We start from the raw sequence: 26,003 nt of genomic DNA on the forward strand, positions 1-26,003 counted from the left end.
ATCAAGGCCAAGCACTGCGCGCATGCTCCTAGGGGGATAGATTGGTAGGAAAAGACCATCGCTCGTCCCCGACCGCCACTCATAAGGAAAGCAATCAAAGAACACCTCATCCTTGAAATTTGTCACATAACGTTTACCATACGTGCATGCTACGGGACTTGCAAACTTCAACACAAGTATTTCTCAATTTCATAATTGCTCAACTAGCACACCTCTAATATTACCACCTTTATATCTCAAAACAACTATCAAGTATCAAACTTCTCTTACTATTCAATGCACTTTGTAAACTACCATGCTGTTCTAAAGGACTCTCAAAATGATATAAGTGAAGCATGAGAGATCAATAATTTCTAATATAACCACCACCGTACTCTAAAAGGTATAAGTGAAGCACTAGAGCAAAATTGTTTAGCTCAAAAGATATAAGTGAAGCACATAGAGTATTCTAATAAATTACGAATAATGTGTGTCTCTCTCAAAAGGTGTGTACAGCAAGGATGATCGTGGTCAACTAAAAATCAAAGACTAAAATCATACAAGATGCTCCAAGCAAAACACATATCATGTGGTGAATAAAAATATAGCTCCAAGTTAAGTTACCGATGGACGAAGAAAAAAAGAGGGGATGCCTTCCGGGGCATCCCCAAGCTTAGGCTTTTTGGTGTCCTTAGATTTTACCTTGGGGGCCTTTGGCATCCCCAAGCTTAGGCTCTTCCCCTCCTTGTTCCAAAATCCATCAAATCTTTACCGAAAACTTGAAAACTTCACAACACAAAACTTAACAGAAAATCTCGTGAGCTCCGTTAGCGAAAGGAAACAAAACACCACTTGAAGGTACTGTAATGAACTCATTCTTTATTTATATTGGTATTAAACCTACTGTATCCCAACTTCTGTATGGTTCATAAGCTTCATTACTAGCCATAGATTCATCAAAATAAGCAAACAACACGCGAAAAACAGAATCTGTCAAAAACAGAACAGTCTGTAGTAATCTGTAACTAACGCAAACTTATGGAACTCCAAAAATTCTAAAATAAATTTCTGGACGTGAGGAATTTATCTATTAATCATCTGCAAAAAGAATAAACTAAATATCACTCTCCAGTAAAACGTTGTAGCTAATCTCGTGAGCACTAAAGTTTCTGTTTTTTACAGCAAGATCACAAAGACTTTCCCCAAGTCTTCCCAAAGCTGCTACTTGGCAAAAACACTAATTAAAACACAAAACCACATCTAAACAGAAGCTAGATGGATTATTTATTAATAAAAAGAACCAAAAAGTAAGAAACTAAAATAAAATTGGGTTGCCTCCCAACAAGCGCTATCGTTTAACGCCCCTAGCTAGGCATAAAGGCAAGGATAGATCTAGGCATTGCCATCTTTGGTAGGCAATCCATAAGTAGATCTCATGATAGATTCATAAGGTAATTTAATTTTCTTCCTTGGAAAGTGTTCCATGCCTTTCCTTAAGGGAAATTGGAATCTAATATTTCCTTCCTTCATATCAATAATTGCACCAATCGTTCTAAGGAAAGGTCTACCAAGAATAATAGGACATGAAGGATTGCAATCTATATCAAGAACGATGAAATCTATTCTTCCCATAGGTTTCTTAATGGTGGAATCCGCAAGGTGCAAGTTTAAAGAACAATCATCAAATTCACGGAAACCCAACATATCACACAAAGTTTTTGGAATTGTGGAAACACTAGCACCCAAATCACACAAAGCATAGCATTCATGATCCTTAATTTTAATTTTAATAGTAGGTTCCCACTCATCATAAAGTTTTCTAGGGATAGAAACTTCCAATTCAAGCTTTTCTTCATAAGATTGCATTAAAGCATCAACGATATGTTTAGTAAAAGCCTTATTTTGACTATAAGTATGCGGAGAATTTAGCACGGATTGCAACAAGGAAATACAATCTATTAAAGAACAATTATCATAATTAAATTCCTTAAAATCCAAGATAGTGGGTTCATTGCTATCTAAAGTTTTGACTTCTTCAATCCCACTTCTGCCAAATTTTGCATGTAGATCTAAAAAACTCCGAATCATTGGGACGCCTTTTAACTAAAGTTGACTCATCTCCAGTCCCATCATTATCAAGATTCATATTGCAAAACAAAGATTTAATAGGGGACACATCAATTACTTTTAGATTTTCATCTTTATTATCATGAAAACTAGAAGAACACGCTTTCATAAAGCAATCTTTTTTAGCACGCATCCTAGCGGTTCTTTCCTTGCACTCATCAATGGAAATTCTCATGGATTTGAGAGACTCATTGATATCATGCTTAGGTGGAATAGATCCAAGTTTCAAAGAATCAACATCAAGAGAAATTATATCCACGTTCCTAGCCAATTCATCAATCTTAGGTGATTTTTCTTCAAGCAAAGCACTGAAATTCTTTTGAGAAATCATAAATTCTTTAACACTAGTCTCAAAATCAGAGGGCATCTTATTAAAATTTCCATAAGAGTTGTTTTAGGAATTACCATAATTATTAGAGGAATTACTAGGATACGGCCTAGGATTAAAGTTTCCTCTATAAGCGTTGTTACAAAAATTGTTCCTACCAATAAAATTCACATCCATAGATTCATTATTATTCTCAATCAAAGTAGACAAAGGCATATCATTGGGATCAGAAGAAACACTCTTATTAGCAAACAATTTCATAAGTTCATCCATCTTTCCACTCAAAACATTAATTTCTTCAATTGCATGCACCTTTTTACTAGTAGATCTTTCAGTGTGCCATTGAGAATAATTAACCATAATAGTATCTAGGAGTTTAGTAGCTTATCCTAAAGTGATTTCCATAAAAGTGCCTCCCATGGCCGAATCTAAAAGATTTCTAGAAGCAAAATTCAATCCGGCATAAATTTTTGTATAATCATCCATAAATTCAAACCATGTGTAGGGCAATTACGTATCATTAATTTCATTCTCTTCCAAGCTTGTGCAACATGTTCATGATCAAGTTGCTTAAAGTTCATAATATCGTTTCTAAGAGAGATGATCTTAGCGGGAGGAAAATACTTAGAGATAAAAGCATGTTTGCACTTATTCCAAGAATCAATACTATTTTTAGGCAAAGACGAAAACCAAGTTTTAGCTCGATCTCTAAGCAAAAAAGGAAATAGCTTCAATTTAACAATATCATTGTCCACATCTTTCTTCTTTTGCATATCACACAATTCAACAAAGCTATTTAGATGGGTAGCGGCATCTTCACTAGGAAGGCCGGCGAATTGATATTTCATGACAAGATTCAGCAAGGCAGCATTAATTTCACAAGATTCAGCATCGGTAAGAGGAGCAATCGGAGTGCTAAGAAAATCATTGTTGTTCGTATTGGCAAAGTCACACAATTTAGTATTATCTTGAGCCATCGTGACAAGCAAGCAATCTAACACACAAGCAAACAAGAAGCAAGCAAAAAAGAGGCAAACGGAAAGAGAGGGCAAATAAAACGGCAAGGGTGAAGTGGGGGTGGAAAACGAGAGGCAAATGGCAAATAATGTAATGCGAGGGATAAGAGTTTGTGATGGGTACTTGGAATGTCTTGACTTGTGCGTAGGCTCCCCGGCAACGGCGCCAGAAATCCTTCTTGCTACCTCTTGAGCACTGCGTTGGTTTTCCCTTGAAGAGGAAAGGGTGATGCAGCAAAGTAACGTAAGTAATTCCCACAGTTTTTGAGAACCAAGGTATCAATCCAGTAGGAGGCCACACGCAAGTCCCTCGTGCCTACACAAACAAATAAGAACCTTGCAACCAACGCGATAAAGGGGTTGTCAATCCCTTCACGGCCACTTGCAAAAGTGAGATCTGATAGAGATGATAAGATAATATTTTTGGTATTTTTATGATAAAGACTAAAAGTAAAGAAAGCAAAATAAACGGCGATAGAAATAGCTTGATGGAAGATTAATATGATGGATAATAGACCCGGGGGCCATAGGTTTTACTAGTGGCTTCTATCAAGATAGCATAAGTATTACGGTGGGTCAAAAAATTACTGTCGAGCAATTGATAGAAAAGTGCATAATTATGAGAATATCTAGGCATGATCATGTATATAGGCATCACGTCCGCGACAAGTAGACCGACTCCTGCCTACATCTACTACTATTACTCCATACATCAACCGTTGTCCAGCATGCATCTAGAGTATTAAGTTCATAAGAACAGAGTGACGCATTAGGTAAGATGACATGATGTAGAGGGATAAACTCATGCAATATGATATAAACCCCATCTTTTTATCCTCGATGGCAACAATACAATACGTGTCGTTTCCCCTACTGTCACTGGGATCGAGCACCGGATGATTGAACCCAAAGCTAAGCACTTCTCCCATTGCAAGAAAGATCAATCTAGTAGGCCAAACCAAACTGTAATTCGAAGAGACTTGCAAAGATAACCAATCATACATAAAAGAATTCAGAGAAGATTCAAATGTTGTTCATAGATAATCTTGATCATAAACCCACACTTCATCGGATCTCGACGAACACACCGCAAAAAGAGTTACATGGAATAGATCTCCAAGAAGATCGAGGAGAACTTTCTATTGAGATCCAAAGAGAGAGAAGAAGCCATCTAGCTAATAACTATGGACCTGAAGGTCTGTGGTAAACTACTCACACATCATCGGAGAGGCTATGGTGTCGATGTAGAAGCCCTCCGTGATCGATGCCCCCTCCGGCAGAGTGCCAGAAAAGGCCCCAAGATGGGATCTCATGGGTACAGAAGGTTGCGGCGGTGGAATTAGGTTTTCGTGGTGCTCCTCGATGGTTTCGGGGTACGTAGGTATATATAGGAGGAAGAAGTAGGTCGGTGGAGCCACGAGGGGCCCATGAGGGTGGAGGGCGCGCCCAGGGGGGTAGGCGCGCCGCCCTGCCTCTTGGCCTCCTCGGTGATTTCTTGACGTCCACTCCAAGTCCTCTAGATCACGTTTGTTCCAAAAATAACTCTCCCGAAGGTTTCATTCCGTTTGGACTCCGTTTGATATTTCTTTTCTGCGAAACACTGAAATAGGAAAAAAAACAGCAATTTGCACTGGGCCTTGGGTTAATAGGTTAGTCCCAAAAATAATATGAAAGTGTATAAATAAGCCCATTAAACATCCAAAACAGGATATATAATAGCATGGAGCAATCAAAAATTATAGATACATTGGAGACATATCAGTCGTCCCTTAAGAAGGGGACGCCGACGCAAGGCGGATCTTCGAAAAGAAATGCGGACGGCGATACTTCCAAGCCGCTACCTTCATCAAAAACGTACGGTCTTTAATACGTCTGGCGGCAAACATACCGAACTGTGACCTTTTCTATTGTGCCCTATTTCAGGAAGAGCATTCATCGGACTGTATCCAGAGATACTGCCGGACATATGTCCACCAATCCGACCCCGGACCCGACCTCTAGGCTAGAGTTGATACGGGTGCAATGCCGGATTGCCCTATCTCTGATGATTCAGATAATGTATCCGTCACCAACTCCGAAGTGGAGAGTGCAATGAACCATCGGCGCCGGAGGGCAGCTATGCGTGATCCTAACTTTACTGAAGAGGCATTCAATGCCTTTAGCTCGGCAGATGCATATATCTGAGCTACTCGGGATGGGCTTGCTGGAGCCACTTACCAGCTTTCAAAGGATATGCGGGTAAGATTATTTTGTGTAGATTCGATAGTCATATACCAGTAGGCCCCGAGACTTGAAAACAGTTGAAGCAACTAATTTTAAGGATCGATGTATAATCAGGTACTCACGGAGAAGAACAACATGCTACCTCAGGAGCTAGAACAGTGTCAGACCCAGCTGGCTGCCGTTACCGCCGAACTGGCGAAATCCAAGGAGGCACCGACTGGTAATGTCCCCTTTTGTCCGGGAAATACGATCATGTGCCTGTAATGTTTATGCGAATAAATATTGTTGTATTTTATGATAGCAGGATCGTCGGATCAGCTGGAAGAGAAACTGAAGGCCACACAGGCTGATAAAGAACATGCCGAAAGGGAAGAGGCCGCTGGTCAACGTGTACTTACACGGGCCAGGGACGAGAAGAACAAGCTGCAGAATGCCAACACCCAGCTCGGCAAAGAGCTGAAAGACGTGCGAGCCCAACTGTCGGACGCCTTGAAGGAGAATAGAAAGCTGAGAGGCGGCATATTCAGTATGCCTGTAAACTTATTTTCGTACAGTTCGGTAAAGCGAATCGTAACAAGTTTATTTCTGTAGGTGTGCTAACAGTGCGGCCCGAACAAGAGGTGTCCGTATTTCAAGGCGACCTGCTACAAGAGCTGTCCAAGATGCATGAGCAAGCTCGAAAGGCAATGACAAATATTGCTAAGGCTTTATGGCCAGCCGATTCTCCTCCAGGAAGTATGGAGGAACTCGTCAATTTATTCAAGGCAGCTCGGCGCCATTTTGCACCATGGAAGATATCAGCATGCCGAGAAGGTGCTCGGGAAGCCTGGGCCATGGTAAAAACACGGTACACCAAACTTGATCCGAATCATATGGTGCAGGTCGGACCTCGGGGATCCGATGGACAGGAAATTCCGGTCAGCTTGGTGTACGACCAAGTGAAGATGGCCGCCAAGTATTCACAACAAGATTGTGAACTAGACAAGATGTTAGAGGGTCTAGAGGAAGAAGAAGTTTTTGAGTCCAAGTAGCAATGTACTTTCATCGACAAACTTGTCTCCAACCGAATTTGTAAAACTATTGTCATGGCAGACTTTCTGCTTCGACCTCCGAAGACCCGAGGGTTGGAGTGTTTCCGAATACTGTACCGTAGGTAAACACCAAAGTATGTTCGGAAACCAGGCAGTCCGGTTATAGTTGCTTGAACAGACAAGTTGTGTTCGGGGAGTTATGTTATATTACATTTAATTGTAAGAAACATCTACCAGGGAGAATAGTTTCGTTAAGGGTTCCTTTCCCTGGGCCAGCATGCGTTGTTTGTTTGCATGCTGAAGCTGTGATGCTAAAGATCACAGTGTACATTATAGTCTGGGGGTTGTGTATTGCAACGAGGGCAATTCGTCTTTTGTCCGCCGACCACTTATTCTCTTAAGAACGCTAGCTTTCGGCTTCACCCAGACTGAGGTACATGTCCGGATAACCCGATTGTAACAATCACAGAGGTGCTCCCTTTATGCCCTAGCCGAACAAGTGGGAACGTAGGGCATAAGCACAGGAGCCAGGCAACCTAGCTTGGCAAAATCTTAAGTCATAAAAGGTGCATATAATGGCGAAGGAAAGACATATATGAGTGGACAACACATATATACGGTGAGCTTGATGCTCGAAAAAGGAAAATAAGCTTCTGTGAAAAGAAGCCCCCAGGTATTGTGGGGTATGTACATTTAAAGATGTATACCCCTCAGGTGTACGGTTTATCCGATCACAAGCTAGAAGTCATATAAAAACGAAAAAAGAGGAAAAAGGTGAAAGAGAGGAAAAAGGTGAAAGTGTAGCGACCAGACCTCAAACAGTCTGTGCTGCTGTGCACCAGTGTCATCCCTGGATCAGTAATGCTGACACGCACAGTACAAATGGAGGATTTATAACAGAGTAGCAATCACACACTTATTACAATGAATATCTCAAAAGAGAATAACTATGATAAATATGGCTTAAGGCCATCTAAAAACAATAACAGCGGAAGGCTTCGAAGATAAGTGAGTCCATCAACTCCAACGGCATCACTGAGTATAAGACCACGACCTAATGCACCTTACTCGCCGTCTGAAAAGTCTGCAACATGAAACGTTGCAGCCCGAAAACGGGTCAGCACATGGAATATGCTGGCAATATAACACATAGAGAATAATGAACATAAAGTGCTATACTACATGCATATATGGCTGGTGGAAAGCTCTATGGTTACAGTTTTGCGAAAAGCCAATTTTTCCCTACTGCAAAGGAATAAGTTATGTTTAACTATCATGGTGGTTGTTAAACATTGAGAAGGTACCTCCAACTCAATCCCAATTAAGTGTCATCATTAACCCAACAAAATTAATTAAAGTAACATGGTGATGAGATTCACATGATAATCCAGGTACTAGATACTCAAGTTGTCCATAACCGGGGACACGGCTAATCATGAGTTGTTTGTACACTCTGCAGAGGTTTGTGCACTTTTCCCCACAAGACTCGATCGCCTCCGCCTGATTCTCGCACTGCATGATGTTTGAGAAACGGATGACCGAGACACAGTCTTTCAGAAGCGTAAACTCTCTACTCTGGGTAGACCGTACCACCTACATCCCCTACATCTGCTAGTCTACCTCTTCAAGAGCTCACACAACTTAATCAACTATGCTAGAGCCCATAATAGCTTGTGGCTGCACATGGAAGTTTCTAGCATGAATAATCTCATGATCCCTTTGAGCCTGGGTGGCGGTCCATAACGATCCATCTTTCTTCTCCACTAGAAGTACTGGTGATCCCCAAGGTGACGAACTTGGGCGAATAAAGCCTTTATCCAATAACTCCTTAATCTGCTTCTTAATTTCCTCCAAATCTTTTGCGGGCATCTTGTACGGTCTCTTAGATATTGGCCCTGTGCCTGGCAAAAGTTCAATCAAGAACTCAATGTCTCTATCTGGTGGCATGCCTGGCAACTCTTCTGGAAATACATCCGGGTAATCCTTCACCACTGGTACTTCCTCCTGTACAAATCCTGATAAGGAATTCACTTGAGTCCTCTTCGGCACATGCCGGGATACATACTTAATCCTTCTTCCTTCTGGGGTGGTAAGCATAATCGACTTACTGGCACAATCGATGTTCCCTCCATACTTTGATAACCAATCCATGCCTAATATCACATCCAATCCTTGCGATTCCAATATTATTAGGTCTGAGGGAAACAGATAGTTACCAATCCTTAATGGTAACCGTTCACACCATAAACTAGCCATATACTCTGCTCCTGGTGAGGTTACTAACATGGGTGACGTAAGGGCTTGAGTTGGCAGTTTATACTTATCCACAAATCCCCTTGATATGTATGAATGCGATGCGCCAGTATCAAAAAGAACGAGTGCAGTAAATGACTTAACCATAAACTTACCTATTACTGCATCAGGCTGTGCTTCAACCTCTTCCACGCTCACGTGGTTCACATGTCCTTTATTGAAAGGGTTCGGCTTCTTCCCAGAGCTTCAATTGCCATTTCCGTTCTGGGCTTCAGGACAATCATTTGCATAGTGTCCAGTCTTCTGGCACTTGAAACAATTAATGTGGCTTAGATCCCTCTTGGCTGGGGTAGATGGGTTGGTGCGGTTCTGTCCGTTGCTTCCTCCATTCCCATTACCATTCTTGGAGCCATTATGGTTGTGCGAACTACTTCCTCCATGGGTATGTTGAAACTGCCCTCCTGGTTTCGGGGCAAAACGTGGCTTCTGCTGAGCTCCAGAATTGTACTTCCCTTGTCCATACTTCCTCTTACGGTTTTCAATCTGCTGCTGCTTCCCTTCAATCATGAGTGCTCTATCTACCAACTCCTGGTAGTTGTTGAAGGTTGCTACCATTAGCTGCATGCTCAGCTCATCATTCAATCCTTCGAGAAACTTCTCCTGCTTGGCTGCATCTGTAGCAACGTCATCTGGTGCATAACGTGCTAACTTACTGAAATCCTCCACATACTGGCCTACGGTGCGTCCTCCTTGGCATAGGTTGCGAAACTCACGCTTCTTCATAGCCATAGCTCCTGCTGAAACATGAGTTGTATGGAAAGCTTGCTGAAACTGGTCCCATGTGACAGTGTCAATAGGGTGTGTGGCTGTGTAATTCTCCCACCATGATGATGCGGGTCCATCAAGTTGATGTGCGGCAAAACACACTCTTTCCGCATCTGTGCATCATGAAGTGGCCAACTCCCTTCCAACTTTGCGGAGCCAATCATCTGCAACAATCGGCTCGGTGCTGCTGGAAAACACCGGCGGATTTAGCCTCAAGAAACGGGCTAAGTGATCAACAGGTGGAGGTGGTGGGTTATTGTTGTTGTTGTTGTTGTTGTTGCCTTGGTTCTGTACCAACACTTGCATCAGGGCATTCTGTTGCTGAATCAACTGAGTGATCTCTGGTGGGAAAACAAATCCGGTGTCGCGTCTCGGAGGCATCTGATGGGTTAGAAAAGATGAGAGTTAAGAATAGAATGAGGTCTAGAGAGGAAACACTACCCATATGCTCATGAGACAAATACAATCAATATCACTCAATCAATTCAAACAAGGCATACAATCGATCTAACTAGCGTTACAAAAGTGCTAGAACTATACTACATAAATGGGGGAAAACTACTACTGATATGGTGGTCTACTAGAAATTCTGATCAGTTGAAGACTCCATGATATCTGCTCCAGCTTCATCAACAAAGTCATCTTCACTGGGGTCCGAGTCGGCGTCGTCGATGATGATGTAGTTATCCGGGCAAGCGCATTCGTCATCTTCTGCTTTTGACACTGGATTTCCCATGAATACTCCAATCTTCTTCTCCAGGTCGTCATTCTTCCCTACTAGTGCGATGATTTCCTCCAGATAATCCTTGCGTGTAGCCTTGAGTTCTTCCTCCAGCTCCTTGATCTTCGTCAACGCCTTCTTCAGCTCTATCTTGTCTGAGCACATCTGGTTCTCCTGGCGACGAATGTGTTGGTTTTGCTCCTGGATGAAAGCTGCAATTGATCCATCCTTCTTGGTGCTGATCATCTCCCATTGCTCGTCTCGGCGTCCACAAATCTGATAATTAGTATCGTTAAGCTCCCTGTGGTAGACTTCTCCAATGCGTCCCATAGCGATGTGGGCTGCCATGCTCTTCCCTGAACTCCAGGTTGGTGCTTCAAAAGCCAATCTTATAGGTTCAGTAACTGGCACAAACGTCCTTCCTGGAACTTGAACTTGAATCTTCCAGCTCTCCTCTTCAGGTAATGTGGCGTTGTAGGTTCCGGTGATGCTTGGTATTCCTATGTTCAAGTACTTAGTGACTTCCTCCAAGTGACGTCCAAAAGGCGTATCTTCATCTGGTTGCATGAACTTGCTCCTTGCATCCGCCATTCCTAAAAGAGTAGAAAGTGGAGAGGGGTCAGAAATGAGAAGAGAGAAGTGTTCTAGGGATTAAGCTTAGTGGTCGTGTCCTACAATCAGCGTGTGCTCTGATACCACCTTTGTAGTGACCAGACCTCAAACAGTCTGTGCTGCTGTGCACCAGTGTCATCCCTGGATCAGTAATGCTGACACGCATAGTACAAATGGAGGATTTATAACAGAGTAGCAATCACACGCTTATTACAATGAATATCTCAAAAGAGAATAAGTATGATAAATATGGCTTAAGGCCATCTAAAAACGATAACAGTGGAAGGCTTCGAAGATAAGTGAGTCCATCAACTCCAACGGCATCACTGAGTATAAGACCACGACCTAATGCACCTTACTCGCATTATAACACATAGAGAATAATGAAACGTTGCAGCCCGAAACGTTGCAGCACATGGAATATGCTGGCAATATAACACATAGAGAATAATGAACATAAAAATGCTATACTACATGCATATATGGCTGGTGGAAAGCTCTATGGTTACAGTTTTGCGAAAAGCCAATTTTTCCCTACTGCAAAGGAATAAGTTATGTTTAACTATCATGGTGGTTGTTAAACATTGAGAAGGTACCTCCAACTCAATCCCAATTAAGTGTCATCATTATCCCAACAAAATTAATTAAAGTAACATGGTGATGAGATTCACATGATAATCCAGGTACTAGATACTCAAGTTGTCCATAACCAGGGACACGGCTAATCATGAGTTGTTTGTACACTCTGCAGAGGTTTGTGCACTTTTCCCCACCAGACTCGATCGCCTCCGCCTGATTCTCGCACTGCATGATGTTTGAGAAACGGATGACCGAGACACAGTCTTTCAGAAGCGTAAACTCTCTACTCTGGGTAGACCGTACCACCTACATCCCCTACATCTGCTAGTCTACCTCTTCAAGAGCTCACACAACTTAATCAACTATGTTAGAGCCCATAATAGCTTGTGGCTGCACACGGAAGTTTCTAGCATGAATAATCTCATGATCCCTTTGAGCCTGGGTGGCGGTCCATAGGATGATCACACGGGTACTCCGGGATATCCAAAAATACAGGCAGCACTGGGTTCTCCAGGTGCCTCAATCCACCCAGATGTGAGTTTTAGTTGCCACCTTAAGTAAACCATTAATTAACAATCTCACATCTGTCATGAATATCTCTCAAACCCAATCCACGTCTACAAGCATAGCTTAGCGATATAAGCAACGTAGAAGTAACTCCCAAGGGTTTGATAATAAAACAGGTAATAGGTACTACCTCAACTACTTCCCAATACCCACAATTTAATTAGATCCTAACCATGCAATGTTTGAGGATTGATCTAATGCAATAAAACTGGGTAGTGAAAAGTATGATCAAAGTGTTACTTGTCTTGCTGATGATCCGCGAAACCTAGAGATTTGAAGTAACAAGCGGCGCACTCCGGGTACTCTATCGCAAACAAACAAGCAAACAATAAGTACTCATCTAATGCACAGGTAAAACTCGAATAAAAGCCGGTTTGCAAAAACAATCAAATCGAACGAAGCAACGAAGGTCAAACGGCGAAAAAAACAAGCTTCGTTTACTAATCTGGATCTAGGTCAAATTTTACAGTAGCAAAAACTTGTATGAGTAGGTTAAACGGAAAGAGAATTTCGAGACGAAACTCTAGGCGCTTGAATCGCCTGATTCCGATAAACGAGCGAAAAGTTAAACGAAAACGAAGATCCGATCAGGAATCGGGATCTGGAAAAATCGCGGAAAAATCCGACAAAAAAGAGAAAACTGACGAACGGTTAAACGAACGAACGTTCGTTAACAGCGAAAATCCGACGAACACGTTCGTTAAAACGAACGGGTCGGTGAACGTTCACTAAATAATAAAACCGAAAAAATAAACCGATCTAGGGTTTAGAAAAAAAACGAACGGTTTTTTTAGAAACCGGCAAACGGCGGCGGCTCGATACCTCGTCGGGACGAGCTCCGGCGGGGTCGGCGAGGCTCCGGTGGGGTTCGGCGAGGGCGGGTTGGGGCGGCGGGGCTCGGGCAGGGCGCGGGGCGGCGGGCTCGGGCGGCGGCGCTGCGGGCGGCGGGCTCGGGCGGCGGCGCTGCGGGCTCCGGCGGGGTCGGCTTGGGGCGGGGACGGGGTGAAGGGGGGGGGGGCGGCGGCGGCTTATAAGAGAGGGGGCTGGTGGCGTGGGGGAGGGGGCAAGGCGGCGACGGCCGTGCTCCAGGCGGACTCGGGCGCGGCGGCGGCTGCGTGGGCGCGAGGGAGACTAGGGAGGTGGGCCGGCCGGCTCGGCTGGGCCTCGGCCCGGTCGGGCGCGGGGGGGGGGGGGGTGTTAAATTATTCCGCCGAATCTAAAAAAATCGCAGAAAAATAAATAAAAATCCAAAAATGATAAAACAAATTTTCCGCGTCTAATAAAATTAATTAGAACAAGGTGAACATTGTTTTGACCCAAAAATGCATTTTTGAAAACGTGCAATTTTTTTAATGCAATTAAAATTGCGAATAAAATCCAATATATGATTTTAATATTTTTCCTCTAATATTTCAATTGTTTTGGAGAAGTCATATTTTCTCCTCTCATTTATTTTTAATGTGAAATATTTTTCCGGAGAGAAAATAATTAAAACCAAAATCCTCGTTTTATTATTTGATGAAAATCAAATATGAAAAATCGGGAAAATCCCCAACTCTCTCCGAGGGTCCTTGAGTTGCTTAGGATTTATCGAGGATTTGCCAAAATGCAATAAAATATGCTATGCAATGATGATCTAATGTATAACATTCCAAATTGAAAATTTGGGATGTTACAGAAAGAGAGGAAAAAGGAAAAGGGTACATGTGCGGACTTAGGCGTAGAATCTTCGGAGCTGGGCAGCGTTCCATGGGTTTGGTTCTAAGCAATTATCCGAAGCATTGCGAAGGCGATAGGCTCCACCAGTGAGAACTTCATCTATAATGAAGGGACCCTTCCATTTGGGGTTGAGCTTATCCTTTTTATTCTCTGGTAGGCGTAGAACAAGTTCACCGACATTATTAGTCTTTCCCCGTACTTCCCTGCTTTGATATCGCCGAGCCTGCTGTTGATAGAATGCGGAACGGGCCTTCGCGACATCGCGCTCCTCTTCCAGGCCGTCCAGATCATCCTGCCGATCGAGCTCGGCTTCTCTCTCTTCGTACATGCACACTCGAGGTGAGTCATGAATAATGTCGCAAGGCCAAACTGCCTCCGCGCCGTACACCATGAGGAAAGGTGTATATCCGGTCATGCGATTGGGCGTGGTCCACAACCCCCAGAGTACAGAATCGAGTTCCTCTACCTAGTGCTTGTCCGATTATTTTAGAGATCGCACTAGTCTGGGTTTGATGCCGCTCATTATTAGGCCGTTCGCCCGTTCGACCTGACCATTTGTTTGAGGGTGGTATACGGAGGCATAATCATGCTTAATGCCCAAATTAGCACACCAAGTTTTCACCTCATCGGCCGTAAAGTTAGAACTGTTGTCAGTAATAATACTGTGCGGGACCCCATAATGGTGTACAACACCGGATATAAATTCTATCACCGGTCCGGCCTCGGCTGTTTTGACCGGTTTGGCTTCTATCCATTTAGTGAACTTGTCGACCATAACCAGTAAATATTTCTTCTTATGGCTTCCCCCTTTAAGGGGTCCGACCATGTCTAGCCCCTAGACCGCAAAAGGCCAAGTAATGGGGATTGTTCTAGGGCAGTGGGTGGCATATGGCTTTGATTGGCAAAGAGCTGGCATCCAACGCAACGCTGTACGAGGTCCTGAGCGTCTGCTCGGGCCGTGGGCCAATAGAAACCCGTACGGAAGGCTTTACTTACAATGGCCCGAACCGCGCCATGATGGCCACCAAGACCAGCGTGTATTTCAGCCAAGAGCTGTCGTCCCTCCTCTTCGGAGATACATCTTTGAAGGACTCCAGTAATACTTTTCTTGTATAGTTCTCCTTCATGGACTTTGTAGACCTTTGAGCATCAAACGATACGATGGGCCTCAGTCCGATCGTCAGGGAGCTCGTTCCTAGTAAGGTAGGCGAGGAAAGGTTCAGTCCATGGGGCAATTATAGCCATGATTTCATGGGCCGAGGGTGTTATTTCGGCATCCGAGCCCCCGATGATATCGGAGCTGGGTTTGGAATCTGGGAGTGTGATCGGCTCCGGACCAGGTTTGCCGCTCTCGTCCTGCCACACCACCGATGGCTTGAAGAGCCTTTCCACAAAGGTGTTAGGTGGGACGGGATCACGTTTAGCGCCCATGCGAGCAAGGATGACCGCGACTTGATTACTCTCTCAAGCCACATGATGAAACTCGAGCCCCTCAAACCGAGTTGACATTTTGAGTACGGCATTGCGGTAAGCCGCCATCTTCGGGTCTTTTGCATCGAATTCTCCGTTTATTTGGGATATTGCAAGGTTTGAATTCCCGCGCACCTCAAGGCGTTGTATTCCCATGGAGACAGCCATCCGGAGACCATGCAAGAGGGCCTCGTATTCGACTGCATTGTTAGAGTTTGTATACAATATTTGCAGCACATAACGGACTCTGTCTCCTGTCGGGGATGTCAAAACGACACCAGCCCCAAGTCCGGCTAACATTTTGGAGCCATCGAAGTGCATCACCCAGTTGGAATACGTGTCGTACTCTTTAGGGAGTTCGGCCTCTGTCCATTCGGCGACGAAGTCAGCCAACACCTGAGATTTAATGGCTCGCCGTGGTTTGTACGTTATTTCAAATGGTAAGAGCTCAATGGCCCATTTGGCAATCCGGCCGGTGGCGTCCCGGTTGTTTATAATATCATTGAGTGGTACTTCTGAGGCCACCGTGATTGAGCATTCTTGGAAGTAGTGCTGCAGTTTGCGGGATGCCATAAAAACCGCATAGGCTATCTTTTGATAATGCGGGTATCGGGATTTGCACGGTGTAAGGACCGTCGATACATAGTATACTGGTTTTTGGAGTGGGAATTTATGTCCCTCTTCCTCTCGTTCGACGACGAGCACCGCACTCACCACCTGGTGAGTTGCAGATATGTAGAGCAACATTGGTTCTCCGACATTTGGTGCGCCCAGGATGGGGTTGCTTGCTAGCAAAGTTTTTATTTCCTCCAGTCCGGCTGTTGCAGCATCCGTCCACACAAAGTGGTCGGTGCGTCGGAGCAGGCGATACAATGGCTATGCCTTTTCTCCTAATCTGGAGATAAACCGGCTCAAAGCTGCCACGCACCCGGCTAGTTTTTGGACCTGCTTGAGGCCAGTTGGTGTTGCCAATTGTGACAGGGCTCGGATTTTGGCTGGGTTTGCTTCAGCTCCTCTATTGGAGACAATAAACCCAAGTAGTTTGCCGGTGGGAACACCGAAAACGCACTTTTCCGGATTGCACCTTATGTCATATGTTCGAAGGTTGTCGAATGTAAGGCGTAAGTCGTCTACCAATGATTCAACATGCTTGGTTTTGATGACTACGTCATCTACATATGCCTCCATGGTCTTGCTGATTTGTTTTTCCAGGCACGTTTGAATCATGCATTGGTAAGTGGCGTCGGCGTTCTTGAGCCTGAAAGGCATAGTGTTGAAGCAGAAAGGTCAATACGGGGTGATGAATGCCGTTGCGGCTTGGTCGGATTCTTTCATCTTAATTTGATGGTATCCGGAGTATGCGTCGAGGAAACATAGTGAATCGTGTCCTGCGGTTGCATCGACAATCTGGTCGATACGTGGTAGTGGGAAGGGGTCCTTGGGGCAGGCCTTGTTAAGGTCTTTGAAGTCGACACACAGGCGCCAGGATTTATCCTTCTTTGGTACCATGACCAGGTTTGCTAGCCAATCTGGATGCTTGATCTCTCTAATAAACCCGGCTTCGAGTAGCTTGGCTAGCTCCTCCCCCATAGCCTGTCGTTTGGGTTCGGAAATTCGCCGGAGCCTTTGCTTGGCCGGTTTGTATCCCTTCAGTATATTGAGACTATGTTCGGCCAGCGCGCGTGGGATTCCTGGCATATCCGAGGGGTGCCAGGCGAAGATGTCCCAGTTCTCGTGCAGGAACACGTGTGATGCGGCGTCGACCGTTGGGTCCAGTTGTGCCCCAATGGAAGCTGTTTTCTTGGGATCCGTCGGGTGAACCTGAAATTTGACTATTTCATCAGTTGGCTTGAAAGAGGTGGATTTGGACCTTTTATCAAGAATGACATCGTCCCTATCCACTGTGGAGCGCAGAGCGGTGAGTTCTTCGGCCGCTAGGGCTTCGGACAGTGCCTCAAGGGCCAGGGATGCGGGTTTTTTTTGGCGCGGAGTGCTATGTCCGGATCACTGGAGATAGTGATAACACAATTGGGCCCGGGCATTTTAAACTTCATATACCCGTAATGAGGTATAGCTTGAAACCGTGTGAATGCATCTCTCCCTAACAGGGCATGATATCCATTGTTGAAAGGAGCCACCTGGAAGATTATCTCTTCGAACCTATAGTTTTCTGGTGTGCCGAATACCACATCCAATTTAATTTTCCCTGAGCATCTTGCTTCCCTGCTAGGGATGATTCCCCTGAAGGATGTATTGCTTTGCTCAATGCGACTCCTGTCCATTTGAATTTTATTAAGCGTGTCCTCATAGATGAGGTTCAGTCCGCTGCCGCCGCCCATTAGCACTTTAGTGAGCCGAAAGCCGTCCACGATTGGGTTTAGGACCAGAGCGGCTGGTGCCCGGACTGAGCGGGATCTTGGTTCGTCATCGGCATTGAAAGTAATCACCGTATCGTTCCAAGGGTTTATTGCTGCTACTTGGCAGACTTCGGCAAGGTCGCGGAGCACCCTTTTGTGCTGATTATTTGATGAGAAGGTCTCGAAGATCGTGAATACGTTGAGATCGTCATCCTCCGAAGAGTACTTCTCTGGGGTAGTGTTGGTGAGGATACCCTCGCCGCTCTTGGCCACTTGCCAGAGTATCCAACATGCCCGTAGGCTATGCGTTGGTTCGGTATTCGGCGTCATGTGTATTTGATAGGGCCTGTCGAGCCATTGTTTGAAAACAGTTTTGTGTCCCATAAAAGGCTTAATTTTCTTATCCACGGGACGATGGTCAGGTGCCCCGCGAGGGTGCATCTTTTTTGCTTGTCCGGGAGATGGCTTAAAGGCCTGCGGTTCCCAGCGGGTTGTCTGAGTTTTCCAAGCGCTTTCCATGGTGCAGCACTTCAATACTATGTGTGTCAAATCTGCAAAGTGCAGTGCGCGACGGCGGTTGAGGGCATTAAGTATTCCATCGTCTGTACAGTTGTTGCGGAATACTGAGATCGCGTCGTCGTCGCAGCAATCTTTGATCTTGTTTTTAACAAGGAGGAATCTGGCCCAAAAATGATGGACTGTTTCCTGAGGCTGCTGCCGCACATACATTAGGTCACATATGTCCGGTGGACTGGAATTGCTTGGGGAATATTGTCTGTGGTGGGTGGGTGGGCTTAAATTCGTGCTCTAACCCATTGTGGAATCTGGAGTTTGATGAATTTCCGAGGTCACCAGCTCGGGCTCCGGAGTGTCCGATGAGTTTTCGGACTTAACGTCCGGTCCTATGTTCGGAGAACAGGGAGTGTCCTCCCGGAGAAGGGTGTCCGGCCCTTCGGGCTCGGAAACATGAACATACCTCATTCTCAACATAGGAGAAGAGTTATTGTTGGCCTGTTCCTCCACAACCGCTACTAGATGGGTGATCGGTGGAGATTTAATTTCTCACTGATCGGGTTTAAGCCCAATCCAATCATAGTTAGTTGCGACTCCCAAGCCGGCGATGCGATCTAGCAGCTCGTTCAAAGACGTTACGTCTGTTGGGGAATGTAGTAATTTCAAAAAAATTCCTACGCACACGCAAGATCATGGTGATGCATAGCAACGAGAGGGGAGAGTGTTGTCTACGTACCCTCGTAGACCGACAGCGGAAGCGTTATCACAACGCGGTTGATGTAGTCGTACGTCTTCATGATCCGACCGATCAAGTACCGAACGTACGGTACCTCCAAATTCCACACGTACAGCTCGATGACGTCCCTCGAACTCCGATCCAGCCGAGTTCCACCGACGCAGGGCTTTGCCTAAGCTCCGCGACGGTATTATCGAGGTGTAATATGGTGGAGGGGGGCACCGCACAGGGCTAAAATATCGTATATCAAGTGTATCCTTAGGTGCCCCCCTGCCCTCGTATATAAAGGAGCAAGGGGGAGGCCGGCTGCCCTAGGCGCGCCAAGGAGAGAGGGGGAGTCCTCCTCCTAGTAGGAGTAGGACTCCCCTTTCCTAGTCCTACTAGGAAAGAAGGGGGGGAAGGAAAGAGAGGGAGAGGGAGAGGGAAAGGGGGCTGCGCCCCCCTCTCCTAGTCCAACTAGGACTCCCCTTGGGAGGGGGCGCGCCACCTCCTGGCTGCTGCCCTCTCTCTCCCCTCAAGGCCCACCAAGGCCCAATACTTCCCCGGGGGGTTCCGGTAACCCTCCGGCACTCCGGTTTAATCCGAAACTTCTCCGGAATACTTCCGGTGTCCGAATATAGTCGTCCAATATATCAATCTTTATGTCTCGACCATTTAGAGACTCCTCGTCATGTCCGTGATCACATCCAGGACTCCGAACAACCTTCGGTACATCAAAACATATAAACTCATAATATAACTGTCATCGTAACTTTAAGCGTGCGGACCCTTTGGGTTCGAGAACTATGTAGACATGACCGAGACACCTCTCCGGTCAATAACCAATAGCGGGACCTGGATGCCCATATTGGCTCCCACATATTCTATGAAGATCTTTATCGGTCAGACCGCATAACAACATACGTTGTTCCCTTTGTCATCGGTATGTTACTTGCCCGAGATTCGATCGTCGGTATCTCGATACCTAGTTCAATCTCGTTACCGGCAAGTCTCTTTACTCGTTCCGTAATACATCATCCCGCAACTAACTCATTAGTCACAATGCTTGCAAGGCTTACAGTGATGTGCATTACCGAGTGGGCCCAGAGATACCTCTCCGACAATCGGAGTGACAAATCCAAATCTCGAAATACGCCAACCCAACAAGTACCTTTGGAGACACCTGTAGAGCACCTTTATAATCACCCAGTTACGTTGTGACGTTTGGTAGCACACAAAGTGTTCCTCTGGTAAACGGGAGTTGCATAACTTCCTAGTCATAGGAACATGTATAAGTCATGAAGAAAGCAATAGCAACATACTAAACGATCGAGTGCTAAGCTAACGGAATGGGTCAAGTCAATCACGTCATTCTCCTAATGAGGTGATCCCGTTAATCAAATGACAACTCATGTCTATGGCTAGGAAACATAACCATCTTTGATTAACGAGCTAGTCAAGTAGAGGCATACTAGTGACATTCTTGTTTGTCTATGTATTCACACATGTATTATGTTTCCGGTTAATACAATTCTAGCATGAATAATAAACATTTATCATGATATAAGGAAATATATAATACTTTATTATTGCCTCTAGGGCATATTTCCTTCAGTCTCCCACTTGCACTAGAGTCAATAATCTAGTTCACATCGCCATGTGATTTAACATCAATAGTTCACATCACCATGTGACCAATACTCAAAGGGTTTACTAGAGTCAGTAATCTAGTTCACATCGCTATGTGATTAACACCCAAAGAGTACTAAGGTGTGATCATGTTTTGATTTGAGATAATTTTAGTCAACGGGTCTGTCACATTCAGATCCGTAAGTATTTTGCAAATTTCTATGTCTACAATGCTCTGCACGGAGCTACTCTAGCTAATTGCTCCCACTTTCAATATGTATCTAGACCGAGACTTAGAGTCATCTAGATTAGTGTCAAAACTTGCATCGACGTAACCCTTTACGACGAACCTTTTGTCACTTCCATAATCGAGAAACATATCCTTATTCCACTAAGGATAATTTTGACCGCTGTCCAGTGATCTACTCCTAGGTCACTATTGTACTCCCTTGCCAAAATCAGTGTAGGGTATACAATAGATCTGGTACACAGCATGGCATACTTTATAGAACCTATGGCCAAGGCATAGGGAATGACTTTCATTCTCTTTCTATCTTCTGCCGTGGTCGGGCTTTGAGTCTTACTCAATTTCAGACCTTGTAACATAGGCAAGAACTCTTTCTTTGACTGTTCTATTTTGAACTACTTCAAAATCTTGTTAAGGTATGTACTCATTGAAAAAACTTATCAAGCGTCTTGATCTATCTCTATAAATCTTGATGCTCAATATGTAAGCAGCTTTACCGAGGTTTTTCTTTGAAAAACTCCTTTCAAACACTCCTTTATGCTTTGCAGAATAATTCTACATTATTTCCAATCAACAATATGTCATTCACATATACTTATCAGAAATGCTGTAGTGCTCCCACTCACTTTCTTGTAAATACAAGCTTCACCGCAAGTCTGTATAAAACTATATCCTTTGATCAACTTATCAAAGCGTATATTCCAACTCTGAGATGCTTGCACCAGTCCATAGATGGATCGCTGGAGCTTGCATATTTTGTTAGCACTTTTAGGATTGACAAAAACTCCTGGTTGCATCATATACAACTCTTCTTTAATAAATCCATTAAGGAATGTAGTTTTGTTTATCCATTTGCCAGATTTCATAAAATGCGGCAATTGCTAACATGATTCAGACAGACTTTAAGCATAGATACGAGTGAGAAACTCTCATCGTAGTCAACACCTTGAACTTGTCGAAAAACCTTTTGCGACAATTCTAGCTTTGTAGATAGTAACACTACTATCACTGTCCGTCTTCCTCTTGAAGATCCATTTAATCTCAATGACTCGCCGATCATTGGGCAAATCAATCAAATTCCATACTTTGTTCTCATACATGGATCCCATCTCGGATTTCATGGCGTCAAGCCATTTTGCAGAATCTGGGCTCACCATCGCTTCTTCATAGTTCGTAGGTTCATCATGGTCTAGTAACATGACCTCCAGAACTGGATTGCCGTACCACTCTGGTGCGGATCTTACTCTGGTTTACCTACGAGGTTTGGTAGTAACTTGATCTGAAGTTACATGATCATCATCATTAACTTCCTCACTAATTGGTGTAGGAATCACAGGAACAGATTTGTGTGATGAACTACTTTCCAATAAGGGAGCAGGTACGGTTACCTCATCAAGTTCTACTTTCCTCCCACTCACATCTTTCGAGAGAAACTCCTTCTCTAGAAAGGATCCATTTTTAGCAACGAATGTCTTGCCTTCGGATCTGTGATAGAAGGTGTACCCAACTGTCTCCTTTGGGTATCCTATGAAGACACATTTCTCTGATTTGGGTTTGAGCTTCTCAGGATGAAACTTTTTCACATAAGCATCGCAACCCCAAAATTTTAAGAAACGACAACTTTGGTTTCTTGCCAAACCACAGTTCATAAGATGTCGTCTCAACGGATTTAGATGGTACCCTATTTAACGTGAATGCAGCTGTCTCTAATGCATAACCCCAAAAAGATAGTGGTAGATCGGTAAGAGACATCATATATCGCACCATATCTAATAAAGTACGGTTACGATGTTCGGACACACCATTACACTGTGGTGTTCCAGGTGGCGTGAGTAGTGAAACTATTTCACATTGTTTTAACTGAAGGCCAAACTCGTAACTCAAATATTTTACCTCTGCGATCATATCGTAGAAACTTTTATTTTCTTGTTACGATGATTCTCCACTTCACTCTGAAATTCTTTGAACTTTTCAAATGTTTCAGACTTGTGTTTCATCAAGTAGATATACCCATATCTGCTCAAATCATTTGTGAAGGTCAGAAAATAATGATACCTGCTACGAGCCTCAATATTCATCGGACCACATACATCTGTATGTATGATTTCCCACAAATCTGTTGCTCTCTCCATAGTTCCGGAGAACGGCGTTTCAGTCATCTTGCCCATGAGGCACGGTTCGCAAGCATCAAGTGATTCAGAATCAAGTGATTCCAAAATCCCATCAGTATGGAGTTTCTTCATGCGCTTTACACCAATATGACCTAAACGGCAGTGGCACAAATAAGTTGCACTATCATTATTAACTTTGCATCTTTTGGCTTCAATATTATGAATATGTGTATCACTACGATCGAGATCCAACAAACCATTTTCGTTGGTGTCTATGACCATAGAAGGTTTTTATTCATGTAAACAGAACAACAATTGTTCTCTAACTTAAATGAATAACCGTATTGCAATAAACATGATCAAATCATATTCATGCTCAACGCAAACACCAAATAACACTTATTTAGTTTCAACACTAATCCCGAAAGTACAGGTAGTGTGCGATGATGATCATATCATTCTTGGAACTACTTCCAACACACATCGTCACCTCACCTTTTACTAGTCTCTGTTTATTCTGCAACTCCCGTTTCGAGTTACTACTCTTAGCAACTGAACCAGTTTCAAATACCGAGGGGTTGCTATAAACACTAGTAAAGTACACATCAATAGCATGTATATCCAATATACCTTTGTTCACTTTTGCCATACTTCTTATCCACCAAATAGTTGGGGTAGTTCCACTTCCAGTGACCAGTCCCTTTGTAGTAGAAGCACTAAGTCTCAGGCTTAGGACCAGACTTAGGCTTCTTCACTTGATCAGCAACTTGCTTGCCGTTCTTCTTGAAGTTCCCCTTCTTCCCTTTGCCCTTTTCTTGAAACTAGTGGTCTCGTCAACCATCAACACTTGATGTTTTTCTTGATTTCTACCTTCGTCGATTTCAGCATCACGAAGAGCTCGGGAATTACTTTCGTCATCCCTTGCATACTGTAGTTCATCACGAAGTTCTACTAACTTGGTGATGGTGACTAGAGAATTCTGTCAATCACTATTTTATCTGGAAGATTAACTCCCACTTGATTCAAGCGATTGTAGTACCCAGACAATCTGAGCACATGCTCACTAGTTGAGCGATTCTCCTCCATCTTTTAGCTATAGAACTTGTTGGAGACTTCATATCTCTCAACTCGGGTATTTGCTTGAAATATTAACTTCAACTCCTGGAACATCTCATATGGTCCATGACGTTCAAAACGTCTTTGAAGTCCCGATTCTAAGCCGTTAAGCATGGTGCACTAAACTATCAAGTAGTCATCATATTGAGCTAGCCAAACGTTCATAACGTCTGCATCTGCTCCTGCAATAGGTCTGTCACCTAGCGGTGCATTAAGGACATAATTCTTCTGTGCAGCAATGAGGATAATCCTCAGATCACGGATCCAATCCGCTTCTTTGCTACTAACTTTTTTCAACATAAATTTTCTCTAGGAACATATCAATAATAAACACAGGGAAGCAACAACGCGAGCTATTGATCTACAACATAATTCGCAAAATACTATCAGGACTAAGTTCATGATAAATTCAAGTTCAATTAATCATATTACTTAAGAACTCCCACTTAGATAGACATCCATCTAATCCTCTAAGTGATTACGTGATCCATATCAACTAAACCATGTCCGATCATCACGTGAGATGGAGTAGTTTCAATGGTGAACATCACTATGTTGATCATATCCACTATATGATTCACGCTCGACCTTTCGGTCTCCGTGTTCTGAGGCCATATCTGCATATGCTAGGCTCGTCAAGTTTAACCTGAGTATTCCGCGTGTGCAACTGTTTTGCACCCGTTGTATTTGAACGTAGAGCCTATCACATCCGATCATCACGTGGTGTCTCAGCACGAAGAACTTTCGCAATGGTGCATACTCAGGGAGAACACTTTTATCTTGAAATTTTAGTGAGAGATATTCTTATAATGCTATCGTCAATCAAAGCAAGATAAGATGCATAAAGGATTAACATCACATGCAATCAATATAAGTGATATGATATGGCCATCATCTTGTGCTTGTGATCTCCATCTCCGAAGCACCGTGCTTGTGATCTCCATCTACGAAGCACCGTCATGATCACCATCGTCACCGGCACTACACCTTGATCTCCATCGTAGTATCGTTGTCGTCTCGCCAACTAATTGCTTTTACGACTATCGCTACTGCTTAGTGATAAAGTAAAACTATTACATGGTGATTGCATCTCATACAATAAAGCGACAACCGTATGGCTCCTGCCAGTTGCCGATAACTCGGTTACAAAACATGATCATCTCATACAACAAATTATATCACATCATGTCTTGACCATATCACATCACAACATGCCCTGCAAAACCAAGTTAGACGTCCTCTACTTTGTTGTTGCATGTTTTACGTGGCTGCTACGGGCTTAGCAAGAACCGTTCTTACCTACGCATCAAAACCACAACGATAGTTTGTCAAGTTGGTGCTGTTTTAACCTTCGCAAGGACCGGGCGTAGCCACACTTGGTTCAACTAAAGTGAGAGAGACAGACACCCGCCAGTCACCTTTAAGCAACGAGTGCTCCGAACGGTGAAACCAGTCTCGCGTAAGCGTACGCGTAATGTCGGTCCGGGCCGCTTCATCTCACAATACCGCTGAACCAAAGTATGACATGCTGGTAAGCAGTATGACTTATATCGCCCACAACTCACTTGTGTTCTACTCGTGCATAGCATCAACACATAAAACCAGGCTCTGATACCACTGTTGGGGAACGTAGTAATTTCAAAAAAATTCCTACGCACACGCAAGATCATGGTGATGCATAGCAACGAGAGGGAAGAGTGTTGTCTACGTACCCTCGTAGACCGACAGCGGAAGCGTTATCACAACGCGGTTGATGTAGTCGTACGTCTTCACGATCCGACCGATCAAGTACTGAACGTACGGTACCTCCAAGTTCTACACACGTTCAGCTCGATGACGTCCCTCGAACTCCGATCCAGCCGAGT

The sequence above is a fragment of the Aegilops tauschii genome, chromosome 5 (genome assembly GCF_002575655.3).
Source record: "Aegilops tauschii subsp. strangulata cultivar AL8/78 chromosome 5, Aet v6.0, whole genome shotgun sequence".
In the NCBI taxonomy this organism is placed as follows: Eukaryota; Viridiplantae; Streptophyta; class Magnoliopsida; order Poales; family Poaceae; genus Aegilops; species Aegilops tauschii.